The following is a 19740-nucleotide window of genomic DNA, read 5'->3' as shown; positions in this document are numbered from 1 at the left end:
TGCAATGGAGGAGAATCTCACATCCCTGAGCTGCCAGGTGACCGTGGCAGGAAAAAAACGCACTGCAATGAAATTTAAAAAACACTCATAAATAATTTAACAATGAGAAGTAATTAAATAAAAAAAAATCCAATGGACACACATGCTGGTGGCTTGTTCCCACCCCAGAAAGCGAGGGGCAGGGAGTGTGTGAAAGGCAGGTGGTTAAGTCTGAGGGAGCATATTCATATTTCATACAAGTTAAACAAATTATAGCAGCCAGCTACAAAATACTCCATTTGGTAACAGAATATATAAACCTACAAGCAATACAGCCATACACAGCTAAGACAGGGTGTCCACTTAATACCAGAGTTCCCACGGCCAAATAGCTGGAAGTGCCTTCACAGTCACTGCTAAACGAAACAACATTGTGCAGAACCAAGAGCAGCCCTGCTGTGCCGTTAGGAAGGCCCGCAGGAAACTCAGCAAATCAATCTATGATTCTGTGCTTCTACTTAGTAGATACCAAGTGTGATCAATGAAATGGGTGGGTAGCTCCCTTGATTGGACACCCAGCCAGCCAGTAGCTATAAAATCCTCTGAGGCCTGGTCTACACTATGACTTTAGGTTGAATTTAGCAACCTTACCTCGATTTAACCCTAGACCCATGCACACAACAAAGCCCGTTTTTTCAACTCAAATGGCTCTTTAAATCGATTTCTTTACTCCACCTCCAACAAGGGGATTAGCACTGAAATTGGCCTTGCCGGGTTGAATTTATGGTAGTGTGGACGCAACTCAACAGCCTCCGGGAGCTATCCCAGAGTGCTCCATTGTGACTATCTGGACAGTGTTCTCAACTCAGATGCACTGGCCAGGTAGACAGGAAAAGGGTTGCAAACTTTTGAATTTAATTTCCTGTTCGGCCAGCGTGGCGAGCTGATCATCACAGGTGACCATGCAGAGCTCATCAGCATGATGTGCACTTTGCCGGGGCACATTGCCTGGCCTGTACTTTGTGAGAAGTCTATGACTATGTCTATGTCCTCATCACTCTTGTCACCGCACTGCTGTCGCCTCCTTGCCTGGTTTTGCTTTTGCAGCTTCTGGTTCTGTGCTGAAAAAAGGCAGGAAACAATTGTCTGCCGTTGCTCTGATGGAGGAAGGGGTGACTGATGGCATCACTTACAGGGAATTAAAATTAGCAAAAGGGGTGGCTTTGCATCAAGGAGAAACACAAACATCTGCCACACAGAATGGCCCCCTTGAGGACTGAACTCAAAACCCTGGGTTTAGCAGGCCGTTGATTTCAGAGAACAAATCAGGTCAATTTCTTGTTTTGACCCATCTAGCTTTTATATCTTTGCCTGAGAGCAAACAGTGCAGTACAACTACTAGCCATTGTCATCTCCTGGCTGCTTGGCAGAAGATGGGAATGATCTGGCTGAGTCACTCCCATGTCTGCGCAAGTGACACAGCTGACCTCCCTGAGATCAGCTAAAAGAGCACCTAGGAGTACAGTAATAACGACTACCAATCATAATGCACTTTCTGCCACCAAAAACCAATGAGCTGCTGCTCTGTAGCAATGGAGTCCCATGACTGTGTCACGGAGTCACCGGGCGATGCTCTGGAACTGCTCCCCACCAAGCCAGTCAGGACTTTGAGGAGCCTCCTCTCCCTTGGAGCAGACTTGTTCAGGGCAAGAAGCTCACACGTCTTCACCTCCTGGGTCTCTCCTTGGAGCATTCAGCATCCTCTGCCCCTCCGTGCGCTTCCCACAGGGAGCCCGACCCAGCAGGGTCCTGGGGAAGCCACAGGGTCCTGCACTCCCACTTTGCAGTCAGACGTGACTCTCAGCCAGCCAGTAACACAGAGGTTTATTCGATGACAGGAAAAGGGTCTAAAACAGAGCTTGTAGATACAGCGAACCGGACCCCTCGGCCGGGTCCATTCTGGGGGGCAGTGAACCAGACCCCCCACGTCTGCACTTCATTCCTCAACCCCAGCCAGCTCCAGACTAACAACCCCTCCCAGCCCCACCTCTCTCCTCAGCCCCTTTCCCGGGCCAGGAGGTCACCTGATCCCTTTGTCTCCAACACCTTCAGCTGGCACCTTTGCAGAGGAGGGGCCCAGGCCATCAGTTGCTAGGAGACAGAGTGTCAGGCATTTAGGTGCACTGGCCCTTTGCTCTGCCAGATACTTAAGAACTGCCATGGGGACACTGAGGCACCAACACAGTATTCAGAGAAAACATTAAGAACATTCTTAGTTCTTCACAGTCTGCCAGAACCCAGGAGACGTACGGTGACGGTCAGCTGAGCGGGCTCCATGCTTGCCAAGGAATGGCATCTGCTCAGGTAACCCAGGAAAAAAGGTATGAAATGATTGTCTGCCGTTGCTTTCAAGGAGGGAGGGAGAGGGGAGTCTGATGACATGGACCCAGAATCACCCACGACACTGTTTTTGCCCCATCAGGCACTGGGCTCTCAACCCGGAATCCTAATGGGCGGCGGAGACTGTAAGAACTGTGGGATAGCTACGCACAGCTATCCACATTGCAATGCTCTGGAAGTCGACGCTGGCTTCGGTACTGTGGACGCAGTCCACCGACTTAATGCACTTAGAGCACTTTGTGTTGGGACACACACAACGAACTGTATAAAAACAATTTCTAAAAAAATGATTTGTATAAATTTGACCTTATTTCATAGTGTAGATATACCCCAAGACACTTGATCACAGCCTTGGATTGGCTAAGAAACAACTTATACTTTGGACTGATCTACACTGATGGGGACAGAGTCAATGTAAGATACACAACTTCAGCTATAGGAATAGTGTAGATAAACTTGATATACCTTATTTTGACTTATCTCCTGTCTTCACAACACAGGATTGATAACTGTGGTTCCCCCATTCACTTCACTTCAACCTCAACCTCTTATTCTAGCAAAGTTCTAGAGTCAACAGAAACATATTTGGGAATAGATTTATTGACAAGACACAATAAAGCAAAGCCTAATAAACCAATTATTACCTACTAAGCCAGTGGGAATATATCCTTTGATCTAAGCTCTAAAAAGGCAAAAAGCAATGCTGACACCCTTGGATGTTACACAGCCCCTCTGCCCCCACCGCTTTCTACCTCCCCATGACGAGCTCCCAGACATGCACCAAATACCATTCACATGACTTTGAGAACTAGGTAACTAAGTGAGGATCATTTCCCTGAAATGACTCCAATAGAGGAATTCAAAGCAAGAACCATTAACACAGAATTCTGTTCAAAGACAGAGAAGTCTTTCAGCCTCCTTCCTCTCGCTGGTTCCTCTCATTCCTTCTGTTCAAAGACAGTTCCCTGTACACTCCTAGTTTGCACAAATCCACTCACAGACCTGTGACTAGCAATCTCTCACTGTTAACTCTTACAGCAAACCAGGGCAAAGAAAGCCTATGCAAGTGCTAAGCCCCAATGCTCTTTTCTGCTCCTTTCCCACAGAACTACCTCAAACGTACGGTCAATGGCATCAAATCAATTCCTTGCCATGGGTAAGGCCTTGGGCATTGGTGCACCCCAGTCCCTCTGAGGTGATCGGCTGATTCCTTCCAGCCTTAAACTCTAGGAATGTGACTCAAAGGGCCCCGACTTTCCTCCTCGTCGGGGCACAACATTTACAGAGACTGTTCTCTAAGTTAAAACGGTGGCGTTTTCCCAACGGGAAAGGGATGGAAAATTTCTCTTCCGTGGGGAGACGAGGGAAAGAACGATCCAAACCATGCAATTAATGTTGGAAGGTGTACTAAGGAGAGCAGTTTAAGAACCGACACAGAATAGACTAAGAAAGCAGCTGTTTAACTGACCTACAAACAATGAGAAAGTGAAATCTACAAGAGCAGCCTTTCAACTCAGAGGCCTAATAATAAGATGTAACTAATAACTGACCAAAAATATACAAATGACTCAAACCATACTCAGTACAAACCAAACGGGAACACAGACAACACCACTTTTCTTCACTGCTCTTCAGCCATGATATTCTCCCCATAGGGAGGTCCACCGTTCCTAGAGGTTCAGTGCGACAATAACAGGGCTATGTGCGCACTGGGTGGAGGAAGCTGCTACTCCATGTCCCTGTTCCAAAAATCAGTTTAATAGATAGTCCTGAGATAGAGGAAGTATCTGTTATTAAAGTGATAAGAACAGATTTAACATTTTGATTCCAGCCAATGTTAAAATGATCTAATATACAGGTTAATAAAAACATTTCCAGTCCTCTGCATAGAATGCTTAAATTATGCAAAAATAGCAAGTTTGGTTTAAAACGTCATAAAAGACACGTCATCCTGAATCTGACACTTGGTGAAATCTAAGTCTAGAGCACACAACTGATTTGGGGGTTGTGCCTTGCTTCTTAACAGGCTACCCTGAGGTTGCCACTCACAGTCACGAGCTACTCCAGACAGCTCGAGCCCTCTCATGGATCAGTAACTGGTTAGCAGATAGGAAAGAAAGAACAGGAATAATCTGTTTTTGCAACGAAAAGGGGTAAATAGCAGGCTTCCAAAGTATGAGATGAGACTACAGATATTATGGCTGGTCAGTTTAGACAAGAAATGACTAAGGAGAGATACCATACAGCACCAGTTCTCAACCAGGTGTCTGCCAAAAGAAACCCTGGCTTGACCCACCTCCACAGGCCACCAAGCCTGCCTGCCCGGTTGGAAAGGAGACTGGGGAGGAGAAAGGGCCCAACAAAAAATTGCAGCATCGCTGTAGAAGAGAGAGATCTTCCCCTGCCATCAATAAGGATTGTATCACAGCCACTCACTCCCAGAACAGAAATAGCAAAAGTCCAACTAGAATTCTGCTTTCTTTTCACAACAAGAGGTAACAACCTCACAAAACTGAGTAAAAACTCACAAATATCACTCTCCAAGAAATCCTTCAACTTTAAAAAAAAAAGGAAGAAAATAGAGGAAACAAAGATTTTATAAAATCTGAAACAAACCCAAAAACTGCTGCAGAGTCACTGCGAGGGAAAACGCACGATATGCTACAGGCAGAGTGACTACACTGACTGGCCACTAAGCCTCTTGCTTTTAGAGAAAATTTAATTGAACTAATTTAAATCCCGAATGTGATCATTGGAACCAGGGACACTGGAAGCAAAACCAGCACCTTGACCAATGACTCACTCTGCTGCACGCAATGCACCAGGGGTATGGAAATTGGAGTCCCTGGCCAGGCCCCAGGGCTCAAAGCAGTCTTTTCTCAGGGACGGCAGGTGAGGGGGCAGAATTGCTCTCCTGAGACAGTCCCGCTGACGCCCAGGCGCATGGCGAAGGGAGCCGGGCAGAAAGCCAGAGGACAATCTCCCACTGCTGTGTTAGCAGGCTAAAAATCAGAGGAAACACCCACACCTGGTAGGAATGGATGTTTGTTTATGTGTGTTGTGGGGTGTTTCACCTTGGCTGAATTCCTTCCTGCTGTCCCTGGTGTGTAAAGACAGAGGCAGTTTTGACTGTCTTTGAATTGTTGTTAGTGCTGAAGCTGTGGGCCCTAGGTTTAAGTGGCTACACCTGTGTCCTGGTACGGTTTGATCCTGATGTGTAAAAGGCTGCTGTGTGGGGGGTGTTCTGCAGTGAGGTAGCAAAGGTTAGTTGCTGAGGTGGTGCATGCACCCTGAAAGTTGTGCACCCCAGCTCCAAGTCTCAGAGTCTAGAATTTGCATAAACCCACCCACTGAGCTGTGACTAAGAAATTCACCCTGCTAACTCTTAGAGGAAAACAGGCCAAAGAAAGTGTATGCAAGCGCTAGACCGCAGCCCCAATGCTCTTTTTGGTTCCTTCCCACAGAACTTTCACTCCATACCAGTCGAATTCCTTGCTTTTTCTTGTCTAAGCGCTGCATGCATGTGCTATACCGGACCCTGAGCTGGTTGTGCTCAACACAGCCTGGCCTGTACCTGTCTCTGTGGTGCAATGGGTCAGCGCATTTGGTGTTAACTGAAAGGATGGTGATTCAAGTCCACCCAGGGACAGCAGAAAGGCCATGATACTTCTTTGTTTCCCTGAAAGCTGCTGGGAGCCTCAAAGGTCCTGTTTTGCTGCCTCAGTGCTTTCAGCTGGTGGCCTGAAGAGCGGGCTGTTTGCCATTCAGAAACCCATCTCCTGACAGCCGTGCCGGAGGGCTCAAGCTTAATCCTCAAGGTCGAGCGCAAAACCTTCTGCCGAGATCGTTTTGCTCCCTTCCTGCCTCTGCCCAAGCGGCAAGGGAGAAGCGGACGAGACACGCCGGCTCAAAGACACCTCCCTCCCACTTCCCTGTACGCTGCGCCTCATGCCTCATAAGGAAAGCGCAGCCATGCTGCCCAAGCCTGAGTCACGTCCGCAGCCTGGCCCGCACTGGCTGACGGCACGCAGAGCACATGAGTCAATGGCAGGTCGAGTTGGGAATCTCGGCTCTTTCCCCTGACAGCCACACACACAGCACTGCCTGGCATCCCAAGAGCCTCCCTCGTGTTCTCCTGCAGCAGCTGCCTGCCGGTGTGGGTGGGAAAAGGGGACCAGTGCGGCCTCATTGCAGGACAGGAGGCCCTCGCCACGCCCAGGCCTGCCTCTTGCCTTCAGCCCAGGCAGCCAGAGGTGCCGGGTTGCTCCCTGGCCTCGCCTCAGGCACCTCTTGCCTCATGGCCCAGGCTCTTGGTGCTCTGCTGGTCACAGCCTCGCTTGAAGGCCCAGAGGAAAAGAAACAAGGGTACACATAGCAGAGGATGACTTCGATGCATTGACTTCTGGGTTATGGGCCCAGCACGCTTCCACTGTGCTACTCTGCTGGCTCTTCAGCCCTGCCTGCCACCCAGCCACCACTATCCGGATTAGCGCCTTACGAGCTCTTGCTTTGGCAGGCAGCGGTGGGTCCTTCAGTGCTGCCAAAGACGCAGAGCGACCCAAGGACCTGCTGCTACTGAAGACTCAGATGCCACCCAGTGAGTACAAGCGCCACAGCCAATGGTGCCTTTTTTATGTCTGCTCCCCTGCATTAGGCCCCCAAATCCTCTGGGCGGCCCTGCTTTTAGGGAGCCTGTGCTGCTCCTGGTGAGACCACAAGACATCCCAGAGCAGAGAGGGTGGGCAGCAGAGCGGTGCCAGGGTAGCCTGGGACTCTTCTCCACCCCGCCTTTCCCTGACTATGAAACCTGGCCCTGGCACTCCTTTTAAATGCCATGTGCACAAGAGGAAGAGCATGGCAGCTGCAGGGACCAAAGTTGTAGACATCAGGTGAAGCAGTGAGAAACAACCATATGGTCAACCCACAGGACTCTCTAGCCAGACTTAAGTTCTAGGACCCCAACCTATAGCAGCCGGCCCATTGAACCGGCCGGACCAAAGACCTGTCTCCAGTGGGCATCTGTCTCCCAGCATGAGGGAGAAAAACCTCACTCTAGTTCATCGTGAGAGAGGGACTAAGCACATTGAACTCCAGGGCTTTGCAGCAAACCAACATACGTGCAGAGGTCCCACTGAGTTTTGAACGCGGATTCAGAGTCCTAAGTGCTGCCCATTACACCATGGAACCTGCTGCTAGTTTATTTTCTAGACTCCTGTGATTCTCAGGTGGCTGGTTTGCACCCTGCACTTATTGCTTCCCATCAGCGGCTTCCTCTCGCGGGACTCTCTCTCCTCCTCCAGCGACTGTGGTCCTGCACTATCAGATCCGGGGGGTCCTGCCCTGAGTCCCAGCATCCCTCTGCTTTGTCTCCATTCCCTGCAGTCCACAAAAATGTCAGGGGAGGCCGCCCCTCCCTTCACTCGGTGCTCCCGCTCAAATCAACCACTGCAGCCTCATCTCCTGGAACTCGGGCAGCTGTCGCTTGATCCGGTCGTACAGTCACACGCTGACTGGCTCCCCAGTCTGGATGGCCTTGTGAAAATCCCACAGGTGACGCTGGGGGGAAGGGGTGGAGTGGTGGCAGGGCCTGGAGAGGAAAGGGGGGATTTGTCTCGGACCCCCTACCCCTCTAGGGCTGACCCCGAAGGGAAGCACTGACTATCACAGTGACAATAAAACTGACCAGCCTTGCGGGGGAGACAGAGGGAGATCCGCACTCATCAGGTCTCTTCTCTCCCCCAAGGTGAGCCAGACACTGCTCTCTCCTGGCTCTCACTCTAGCAACTGGATGCCAAGGAGCCATTTCCCCACAGGAAGTGCATTGAGTGCCCCTGTGGTGCTGAGGGGCCTGGTGCTGCTGCTGGCTCTGGGGTTGGCAGGGGGGCTGATGTCTGCACAGACTCTCAGCTACCAGGCCAAAGGGGGCACTTGGGACCTTACCAGACTGGCTCAAGGAAGACAGGGGTTTGACAGAGCAATACAGACGCTCTCCAGAGCACGGAGCAGCAGCCGCCCATGCAGCCAGGCAATGAGCATTTCCCACAGCCGAGAGCTGAGGAGGAGGTGGCAGCTGCTGTTGCAGCTCCCCGGGGACAGGCCGTGTCAGCCACTTCTTACTCACCACAGCTAAGGGCGTCGGGTTTCTCCAGTGGGGGTGTGGAGCAGCCGTTCGTTTTCCTGTTCGCACTCCCTCCCAAAATGACACCCAGTGGAGGAAGCCAGGACAACAGGGTGGGGCGGCAAGTGGTGGCCAGACTCTCACCGCCAGGGTCTAGTCTAGCTCAGGGTCCAGCTCAACTCCTCCCCCGCACCACTTGCCCCCAGTCCCCTTCTGCCACCAGGTCAACCTGGGAACTCAGGCAGGAACTGGGTGAGGCAGCAAGTCAAGCTGAGTAAGGCAGGCCAAAGTGAGTTTTGTCTTCATAGGAGGCTCACAGTGAGGTCCTTTTTGTGTGCAATGGCTGCAAAAACATCCCTGACAAATGCCAAAGTAGCTCAGTTAGGGGAGCATTAGACTGAAGATCTAAAGATCCCTGGTTCAATCTCAGACTTTAGCAGGCCCTTTCATTCCTCTTTGTGCAGTGGCAGCATGTTTTCTGGGAGCACAGCAGTGCCTGCAGCCCAGATGAGTTCCTGATCTTGTGCTCTGCAGTAGGAAAACATAGAATGGGCTTCTGCTCCTAGTTGGCCCACATGACCTTTAAGGATGGGAGCTGTCTTTCCCAATATGGCAGGAAGTGAGTGAGGCAGGATGGCCCTCAGGAATGGTACCAGAGGGCTGCTGGGCAGGGATTAGGGATGAAAACTCCTCTATGCAACTGAGCAATGGCAGTACCAGGGAAGGGGCATCTGTAAAAGTGGCCATGTGGAAGGTGGCAGGGATTTGGGGGCCCAGGAGGAGTTGCTTAATGTTTAGTGCCTTGGAGCAGCTGGACTTGGACATGGTGGGTGTTCAGGAAATGCACATTAACAACTCTAGAATAGCTCAATAGGCAGAGGGTGATAGGAGGAAGGGCTCATCTCTCTGGTCCTCCTGGCCAGGGAAGAAGGATGAGGTTGGAGTCTTGTTCTTCACATTCACAGTACAAGTACAGAATGTTCTGGAGGGCATTACTGGTAGATTTTGTGCTCTGTGACACTGGTTACTGTTATATTAGTGTTTATGGTCCCCCAGTTAAGGCGTGAAAGGGAAGTTCTATGGAAGGAACTGGCTCCCTTCTTCTGGACCGCACGGTGTTTGGTGTTGGGGTGGGATTTCAATTGTTGCAGCTGGCCTGAGGACTGTCGGTCCTGTTTTCCTGACCATCAAAGGAAACTCTTCTATGATGTGCACTACCTGGCGCAGGTCTGTAGTGAGGTTGGCTTAGAAGGCGTGTTTCTCCATAATGGAATCAGTGGAGGGCGGGTGGTAGCCTCCTATTCCTCTGACCTGAGTTCACACTAGCCGCAGAGGGGATACACCTTTCTGAGGTGACAGGCCAGGAGTTGCATTGCCTGGATTTACGTGGAAGAGCATGTTCACAGCCCAGTGCAGGGTGGTGCTAAAGGACTGTTTGGATCACACAGCTCTCACCATGTGCTCAATGTGGGCAATTCCCTGACCCATAGCAGAGAATATTGGAAGCTGAACATCCAGAGCTTGCAAGATAAAGGAGCAGGGGGGTGAGGCCTGGCGGTATTGGCAGAACGGGAAAGCATCAGAGAATTCTATGACAACCAGGGGGATTGGTAGGAGTCGGTGAGGCAGGAGGGAGGAGTTGGAGGTTTTGTTCTGGTGGTCGGGCAAACACCACAACATCAGAGAAACCAATGCTGCCAAGTCCTGCGGTGTCACCTGTGGGATTTCCAGAAGCCCATCCAGACTGCGGAGCCAGTCAGTGTGTGACTGTATGACTGGATCAAGTGACAGCTGGCTGAGTTCAATGAGATGAGTCTGCAGCTGGCCGATATGAGCGGGACCACCAAGTGAAGGGAGTGGCGTCCTCTCCTGACATTTTTGCGGACTGCAGGGAATGGAGACAAAGCGGGGATGCTAGGACTTGGGGAAGGACCCTACCAATCTGATAGTGCAGGACCACAGTCACTGAAGGAGGAGAGAGAATCCAGCGAGAGGAAGCCGCTGGTGGGAAGCAATAAGTGCAGAGTGGAAGCCAGCCATCTGAGAGTCATAGGGGTTTAGAAACTAAAAGAGCAGCAGGTTCCATGGTGTAATGGGCAGCACTCAGGACTTTGAATCCTGGAATCAGAGTCCAAGTCTCAATGGGGCCTCTGGGAGATACATTGATTTGCTGCAAAACCTTGGAGCTCAACATGCTTGTTCACTCTCTCGCTGGCTGAACTAGAATGATGGGGTTTTTTTTGCATCCTCCTGGATCACTGATGCCCATTGGTCTTTGATCCAACTGGCTGCTATAGGGTGGGGTCCTAGAACTTAACACTCTGGCTAGAGATTCCTGCGGGTTGACCTGATTGTTGGGTTTCTTGCTGCTTCACTCAATGTCCATAACTTTGGTCCCTGTAGCTGCAGCTCTTCCTCTTGCCCTCATGGCATTTAAAGGAAGGAGTGCCAGGGCCAGGCTTCCCAGGCTGGAGCCTAGCACACCTCTCCTCCTCTGGGCACCTAGAGCAGAGGCAGCGGGTGCTGACAGCTCCAAGGGAAGGCTTAAAAGCCACACAACAACCAAGGTCAGGGCAAGAGGAGGGCAGGACCATGCCTATGTGTGGCCTTCAGACAGGCACAAAAACACTCAGCCAGCCTGCTCCCTGCCATGCCAAACACCCACTGAAGGCCATCTGCAGATGCTCTGTGGCCATTATCGGAAATGGTAGAAAGCAGGGCCAGCCCCCCTGGTGAGGCCTCCTACCGTTCCCACTCAAGGTGCTCACTTTTGCAGTAGGGCAGGAGATTTTACCCCAAGAGGCTTTTCCCCAGCTGGTGAGAAGCAGAGAAACATCCAGGTTCCCAAGGCGCTATTTACCAAGCCCCCTCAAGCACAGGGACTGGCGCACATGTGGAAGAGGGAAACTGCTCTACACGCTGGCCTGGGCAGCTGCCCATTTTCTTTGGTAAGTCAACGAGGGCAAAGACTAGACTGGAAGCACCTGGGGCTTCTGCCCCAGCCTTTGTGACGCCCATCCCCCAACTCCTTCCCGAGGCTCTAGCTGCAGCCAGAGCATTGGCCTGAGTAGCCCAGAAGAGGTTCCAGCCCTGAAGGGAGCAGGACTTTCAGCACAACGGCAAAACTGCACAAGCACAACCATGAAGGGACTTGACCCCTCAGTCACCTGACCCAAAGTCAGGCACCTTATCCATTAGGTCACATATGAAAAGGCCCTCCAAGGACTGCTTTGGAAAAGGCAGACACTGATGCATCAAACGAAGTGGGGATTCACCCACGAAAGCTCATGCTCCAATACTAACAATGCTGCTAGTCTATAAGGTGCCACACGACTCTTTGCTGCTTTTGCAGACACTGTGTGTCATGGTACAATTCCCCACTCTGAACCTTAGCGTCCAAAAGATGGGGTACCAGTATGAATTCCTCTAAGCTTAATTACCAGCTTAGAACCTGTAGCGCTGCCACCAACCAGGAATTCCAGTGCCTGGTACACTCTGGTCCCCTCAAAACCTTGCCTGGGGACCCCGCAAGACCCAGACTCTCTGGATCTTAACACAAGGAAAGCAAACCCTTTCCCCCACCGTTACCTCTCCCAGACTTCCCCTCCCTGGGTTACCCTGGAAGATCACTGTGATCCAAACTCCTTGAATCACAAAACAGAGAGGAAAATGTACCTTCCCCCCTCCTTCTCTCTTCCCCTCCCAGATTCTCCCTGAGAGAGACAGTAATCCTAACACAGAGAGAATTTAGCCTCTCTCTCCCCCTTCCCTCCTTTCTCCCCACCAATTCCCTGGTGGATCCAGACCCCGTGCCCTGGGGTCTCACACCAGAATAAAAAAATAATCAGGTTCTTAAACAAGAAAAGCTTTTAATTAAAGAGAGAAAAACAGTAGAAATTATCTTTGTAAATTTAAAATAGAATAAGTACAGGGTCTTTCAGCTATAGACACTGGGAACACACTCCCAGCCTAAGTATACAAATACAAATTAAAACCCTTTCAGCAAAAATACAAATTTGAACTCCTTTCAGCCAAATACACAATTAAACTCCTTTCAGCCAAATGCACATTTGCAAATAAAGAAAACAACCATAAGCCTAACTCGCTTTATCTACCTAGTACTCACTAGTCTGAACTTATAAGAGCCTGTATTGGAGAGATTGGAGAGAAACCTGGTTGCACATCTACTCCCTATGAGCCCCCAGAGTGAACAACAACCAAAACTAACAGCACAGCACAAAAACTTCCCTCCCTTAAGATTTGAAAGTATCCTATCCCGTGATTGATCCTCTGATCAGGTGACAGCCAGGCTTACTGAACTTGTTAACCCTTTACAGTCAAAGAGATATAAAGTACTTCTGTGCTATTAACTTTTCTTATCTGTTTATGACACGCCCCCCAAATCGCTGACAGTGTGGACCACACTGGCAGTGATTTCTCCCTAGAACTTTAAAATAAACAGATCAATAAACAGGTGCATCCTTACATATGCCACTAATTATGTAAAACTACAAAATTCTTCACATTGCAAGGACAATTTTTAACTAGTTGATGTTAGGGAACTTTCACAGGAGAGTGCATCAACTTCTTGATCTGTTGCCACTGCAGACCTTTCCCGGTTGTGGAGAGGGTCATACCTCTCCCACGCCACCGTTACTTTTCCCTTTATCGTAGACACCGTCAGGTCACTCAGCATCATCTCCTCCTTGGGCTGTGAACTGACAAACCTGTAAGTCTCTTGAAAGAACGCTCTCTGGTATGTCTATCATACCAGGCCTTTTGCTCTTCCTGAGCATCCTTTAGGTTCTCTTTAGCAAGGGCTAAAGAGTGTCAGAGGGTGCTTTGTAGGTTGCTTACAAAGTCCAATATATTAGTCCCTGGAGAAGGCGTAAACCCTCCCATTGCTGCTTCACCAACTGTAATGGCCCCTTAACCGCATGTCCATACACAAGCTCAAACGGTGAGAACCCTAAACTGGGATGTGGTACAGCCCTGTAAGCAATGAGCAACTGCTGCAACACTAGATCCCAGTCATTGGAATGTTCATTCACGAATTTATGTATCATGGTCCCCAAAGTTCTATTAAACCTTTCCACCAGGCCATTGGTTTGATGGTGGTACAGGATGGCAACCAAGTGATTCACCCCATGAGTTTCCCACAGTTCTTTCATGGTCCCTGCCAGGAAATTTGTCCCTGAATCCGTAAGGATATCGGAGGGCCAAACTACCCTGGCAAAAATGTCTATTAGAGCCTGGCACACAGTTTTAGCCCTAATGTTGCCTAGAGCTACTGCTTCTGGCCATCAGGTAGCAAAGTCCATGAAAGTTAATATGTACTGCTTTCCTCTGGGGGTCTTTTTTGGGAAAGGACCCAGAATATCCACAGCTACTTGCTGAAATGGGACCTCTATTATGGGCAGTGGCTGGAGAGGGGCCTTGGCCTGGTCTTGGGGCTTTTCCACTTTTTGGCACACCTCACCAGACCGGACATACTTGGCAATATCCTTGCCCATCCCCTCCCAGTGGAAGGACTTCCCCAACCTGTCTTTGGTTCTGTTCACCCCAGCATGGCCACTGGGATGATCACGGGCCAAGCTTAAGAGCTTTCCCCGGTACTTAGTTGGAACCACCAACTGTTTTTGTGGATGCCAGTCTTCCCGGTGTCCACCAGAAATAGTCTCCTTATATAAAAGCTCTTGTTCTATAACAAACCTGGATCGGTTAGAAGAGTTGAGAGGAGGTGGGGTGCTCCGTGCCATCGCCCAAGCTTTGTGAAGGCTGTCATCTGCTTCCTGCTCAGTCTGGAACTGTTCCCTTGAAGCTGGAGACACCAGATCTTTCTTAGACTGTGGACTTCGGCTTGGTCCTTTGGGAAGCGATGTAGGTGATGGGGTTGTTTTCGTGGCTGGTGAACCGCTCTCTGCTGGTGCACCAGGGGGTATTTCAGGCTCTGGCTGAGCCTCTTGGGTATGGTTGTCTGCTGTTTCTGCCAGTTCAGACTCGCTGGCGCCCTCTGGTGTTGGGGTTGAAGATGTGTTTGCAAGCGCTGGCATCAGTGCTGGCAATGGTTTTGGTGCTGGTTGGGTTTCCAGGTCCGGGTCTGGGACTGGAAGTACTGTGGCTGTTGCAGTCGTTGGCAGGGGATACGGGTTCACTACCTTTGTGTGGGTCTCTGCCAACACAGATGGGGCCTCTGTGGATGGTTCAGGAACAGGGATGGGTCTGGAGGCTTGCCTGGTTTGGCTGCGTGTAACCATTCCCACCGTCTTGGCCCACTTTACTTGGTTGGCCAAGTCTTCCCCCAGTAGCATGGGGATAGGATAATTGTCATAGACTGCAAAAGTCCACATTCCTGACCACCTTTGTACTGGACAGACAGTTTAGCTGTAGGCAAGTTTACCGCTTGGGACATGAAGGGGAAAATTGTCACTTGAGCCTTTGGGTTGATGAATTTGGGGTCCGCCAAGGACTGGTGGATAGCTGACACTTATGCCCCTGTGTCTCTCCACGCGATAACCTTCTTTCTGCCCACTCTCAAAATTTCCCTTTGCTCCGAGGGTATTTGAGAGGCATCTGGGTCTGGGGATCTTTGGAGTGATGGAGATAAAATGAACTGCACTCGGTTGGGGTTCTTGGGGCAGTTGGCCTTGATATGTCCAAGTTCATTACACTTGAAGCATCGCCCAGCTGACTGGTCACTGGGCCGAGGTGGGTTACTGGAGATTGGTGAGGTGAGAGAATAGGGAGTCGACAGCTTTTCTTGGGTTGTAGGTGTGGTCTTGGTTTGCCCTCGGGTATAGGGTTTATTGTCTGGGTGACCTCTGTGATATTCGCTCCCCTTGACAGTAGCTCTTTTCTTTTCTGCCACTTCCACCCATCTGGCTCCAATCTCCCCCGCCTCACTTACAGTTTTGGGCTTCCCATCTAGGATGTACCTTTCGATTTCCTCCGGAACACCCTCTAAGAACTGCTCCAATTGTATTAGGAGGTGCATGTCGTCCAGAGATTTAACATTGGCTCCTGATATCCAGGCTTCATAATACTTTGCAATGTGGTAGGCGTGTCGGGGAAATGACACATCTGGTTTCCATTTTAGGGCTCTGAACCACCGACGGGCCTGTTCAAGTGTTATGCCCATTCTGTATCTGGCCTTGGTTTGAAAAAGTTTATAGTCGTTCATGTTCTCCGTAGGCATTTCAGCCGCTACCTCTGCTAAGGGTCCACTGAGCTGTGGCCTCAGTTCTATCATGTATTGGTCTTCAGGGATGTTGTACCCAAGGCAGGCTCTTTCAAAATTCTCTAAGAAGGCTTCAGTGTCATCACCTGCCTTGTAGGTGGGAAATCTCTTGGGATGTGGAACAATAACTGGCGAAGGGTTGTTAGGGTTGGCTGGAGCATGCTGCCTAGCCTGCTCTAATTCCAGGGCCTGCCAGTGGGTCTCCCTCTGGAGTTCCAACTCTTTCTCTTTTATCTCCAGCTCTCTCCTGTGGGAGGCCTCTCTTTCTCTTTCTCTCAGCTCCATCTCTTGTAGTTTTTTTTCCATGTCTCGCCTGTGGTCTGCATCTTTGATTTGTTCCTCTGCCTCTAGTCTCACTCATTCCTGTTTCAGGGCATCCTTGGTAGTCATGGTTTCTGTTTTCTTGTATTGGGGCTCCCTCTGCTGTTTACTTCCTGAAATGCTGCTTCTCTGTTGCCTCCTTAGGGTTGCTTAGCAACAGAGTCTTCTTAAAACTCCTTCTACCTAGCTATTCCCGACAGAGATAGAAAGAAAAAAAAACATTCATTTGCAAATGTGTTTTGCTGGTATATGGTGACTCACAACTGGAGTCCCTTTGTTTAAAAAAGATCCTTGTTAAACCCTATTGCCTATGCCTTCAGAGTACTCAGAAGGAAGAGACCAAAAAAACTTGCAGACCTTTGCTTTTAACACAATCTCCTCTAGCCTGCTTTACACACAGCTAGCAGGGGAAGAGAAAGAAAAAATCCTACCGACTTTTGCTTTTAAACCCAAACCTCTTAGTCTGCCTGCAGATAGCTAGCAGGGAGAGAAATAAAAACTTCACTGGCTTTTGGATTCTATCTTATCCCACACGCTGCCTACCATGTCGTGGTACAATTCCCCGCTCTGAACCTTAGCGTCCAAAAGATGGGGTACCAGCATGAATTCCTCTAAGCTTAATTACCAGCTTAGAACCTGTAGCGCTGCCACCAACCAGGAATTCCAGTGCCTGGTACACTCTGGTCCCCTCAAAACCTTGCCCGGGGACCCCGCAAGACCCAGACCCTCTGGATCTTAACACAAGGAAAGCAAACCCTTTCCCCCACCGTTACCTTTCCCAGACTTCCCCTCCCTGGGTTACCCTGGAAGATCACTGTGATTCAAACTCCTTGAATCACAAAACAGAGAGGAAAATGCACCTTCCCCCCTCCTTCTCTCTTCCCCTCCCAGATTCTCCCTGAGAGAGACAGTAATCCTAACACAGAGAGAATTTAGCCTCTCTCTCCCCCTTCCCTCCTTTCTCCCCACCAATTCCCTGGTGGATCCAGACCCCGTCCCCTGGGGTCTCACACCAGAATAAAAAAACAATCAGGTTCTTAAACAAGAAAAGCTTTTAATTAAAGAGAGAAAAACAGTAGAAATTATCTTTGTAAATTTAAAATAGAATAAGTACAGGGTCTTTCAGCTATAGACACTGAGAACACCCTCCCAGCCTAAGTATACAAATACAAACTAAAACCCTTTCAGCAAAAACACAAATTTGAACTCCTTTCAGCCAAATACACAATTAAACTCCTTTCAGCCAAATGCACATTTGCAAATAAAGAAAACAACCATAAGCCTAACTCGCTTTATCTATCTAGTACTCACTAGTCTGAACTTATAAGAGCCTGTATTGGAGAGATTGGAGAGAAACCTGGTTGCACATCTGCTCCCTCTGAGCCCCCAGAGTGAACAACAACCAAAACTAACAGCACAGCACAAAAACTTCCCTGCCTCAAGATTTGAAAGTATCCTGTCCCCTGATTGATCCTCTGATCAGGTGACAGCCGGGCTTACTGAACTTCTTAACCCTTTACAGTCAAAGAGATATAAAGTATTTCTGTGCTATTAACTTTTCTTATCTGTTTATGACACTGTGTTTCTCAGGTCAGCTACTGAGTGGAGCTGAGACTCTGGGCACAAGAAGTCGAATTCCCAGTGAGATGTGAGACTTAATCCTCTGATGCCGGGTGCAAGGCTTTGGCAGGGAGGCTCAGGCATGGGGGATTGTGGTGCAGCTGACGGACCAGCTGTCTAGGTGCGGAGATTTAGTCTCACTGAGGAGGAGGAGGACTCCTGCTGATAGGCAGTGGCCAGGGCTGGTGCAACCACTAGGCGAACTAGTCAGCAGCCTAGGGTGCCAAGTGGTTGGGGGAACCAAAAAGTGCACTCAGGGGAGGCAGTGGAATGGAGGTGAGCTGGGGCAGGGGGCTGGGGGGGGTGCAGGGGGAGGGCTGCCCGCAGCAAGTAATGGGGGTGGGGCGTGCAGATGAACTGCTCCCTGTCCCAGCTCACCTCTGCTCCGTCTTCTCCCCTGAGCACGCTGCCCCCACTCTAATTCTCCTCCCCTCCCAGGCTTGCCGCACTAAACAGCTGATTAGCACTGCAAGCCTGGGAGGCGGGAGAAATGGAGTGGCGCCGGTGTGCTCAAGGGAGAAGGCGGAACAGAGGTGAGCTGGAGTGGGGAGCTCCTGCAGAGGGGGCTTCCCGGATCTTCCCCATGGTCCCCGGCCCTGCTCCACCCCAGCCCCGCACCCCCCGCTCCTGCACTCACTGCATGGTAAGTGGAGAGACCCAGCCCCAGCCTGGTCCACTCCTGTGGCTCCCAGCCACGCTGCCGGCGAGTGCTGTGGGGCGGTCCCCCCTCCCCCCAAACTTGGGAGCCAGGGGAGCAGAGCAGGCTCAGGCCCCAGGCCTGTGTGGGGGGAAGCAGACAGGGTGTCAAGGTTCCTCTCCCACTCTGAACTTTAGGGTACAGATGTGGGGACCTGCATGGACACTTCTAAGCTTAATTACTAGCTTAGATCTGGTAACTCTGCCACTATCCAGAAATTTCAGTGTCTGGAACACTTCCTGTCCCCCCAAAACCTTCCCCTCCCTGGGCAGCCTTGAGAGGCTTTTTCACCAAGTTCCTGGTGAACACTGATCCAACCCCTTGGATCTTAACACAAGGAGAAATTAACCATCCCCCCCTTCTCTCCCCCACCAATTCCTGGTGAGTCCAGATCCAATCCCCTTGGATCTTAAAACAAGGAAAAATCAATCAGATTCTTAAAAAGAAAGCTTTTAATTAAAGAAAGAAAGGTAAAAATCATCTCTGTAAAATCAGGATGGAAAATACTTTACAGGGTAATCAGATTCATATAGCCCAGAGGGACCCCCTCTAGCCTTAGGTTCAAAGTTACAGCAAATAGAGGTAAAATTTTCTCAGTAAAAAGGAACATTTACAAGTTGAGCAAACAAAAATAAGACTAGCATGCCTTGCCTGGCTGTTACTTGCAAGTTTGAAATATGAGAGACTGATTCAGAAAGATTTGGAGCCCCTGGATGGACATCTGGTCCCTCTTAGTCCCAAGAGTGAACAACCCCCAAAACAAAGAGCACAAACAAAAGACTTCCCCCCCACCAAGATCTGAATGTATCTTGTCCCTTTATTGGTCCTCTGGTCAGGTGTCAGCCAGGTTCACTGAGCTTCTTAACCCTTTACAGGTAAAAGAGGCATTAACCCTTAACTATCTGTTTATGACAGGGGGGCTGGTCCCAGGCCTCTGTGGGGGACGGGGTGCTGGCTACTTCCTGTGAGAAGTGGAGTGATCTGGCCCCAGTCTGCTCTACTGCCCTGGTCCCAGGCTTCTGTTGATGTGGTCTGGATTTGTGCATGTGTTTGTGTATATTAGCAATTGTGTGTGTGTGTGGCTGGATTCATGCATATGTTTGCAATTGTGTGTGTGTGTGTGTGTGTGTGTGTGTGTGTGTGTGTGTGTATGCTCTGCTGCCCTCTGCTGGCGTGACAACAATTTCTCCGTATGTCACAGCCCCCATACCGTCGACCCCGGTGGTGATTTCATCTTACAAGGGCTGGCTGGCCTGACCCTTCTCCCCTCTGTGGAGTGTGACGGGGGCTGCAGCTCACCTCCTGTGGGGCAGAAGTGCCAAGGTGTGGGGTGCTGGGCTCCAATGCACCTGGAGAGCAGCTCAGGTG

At 50.1% G+C, this 19740-nt stretch overlaps 1 non-coding gene across 1 annotated transcript; it reads right to left on the bottom strand.

Moving 5' to 3' along the window:
- Window positions 1-4033: 4033 nt before the first annotated feature.
- Window positions 4034-4226, bottom strand: LOC127038481 (U2 spliceosomal RNA). The gene has a single exon (XR_007770663.1). It is a non-coding gene; the product is annotated as a U2 spliceosomal RNA (small nuclear RNA).
- Window positions 4227-19740: the final 15514 nt, after the last annotated feature.

The sequence above is a fragment of the Gopherus flavomarginatus genome, chromosome 20 (genome assembly GCF_025201925.1).
Source record: "Gopherus flavomarginatus isolate rGopFla2 chromosome 20, rGopFla2.mat.asm, whole genome shotgun sequence".
NCBI lineage: Eukaryota > Metazoa > Chordata > Testudines > Testudinidae > Gopherus > Gopherus flavomarginatus.
This window is presented reverse-complemented; position numbering and strand designations above follow the sequence as displayed.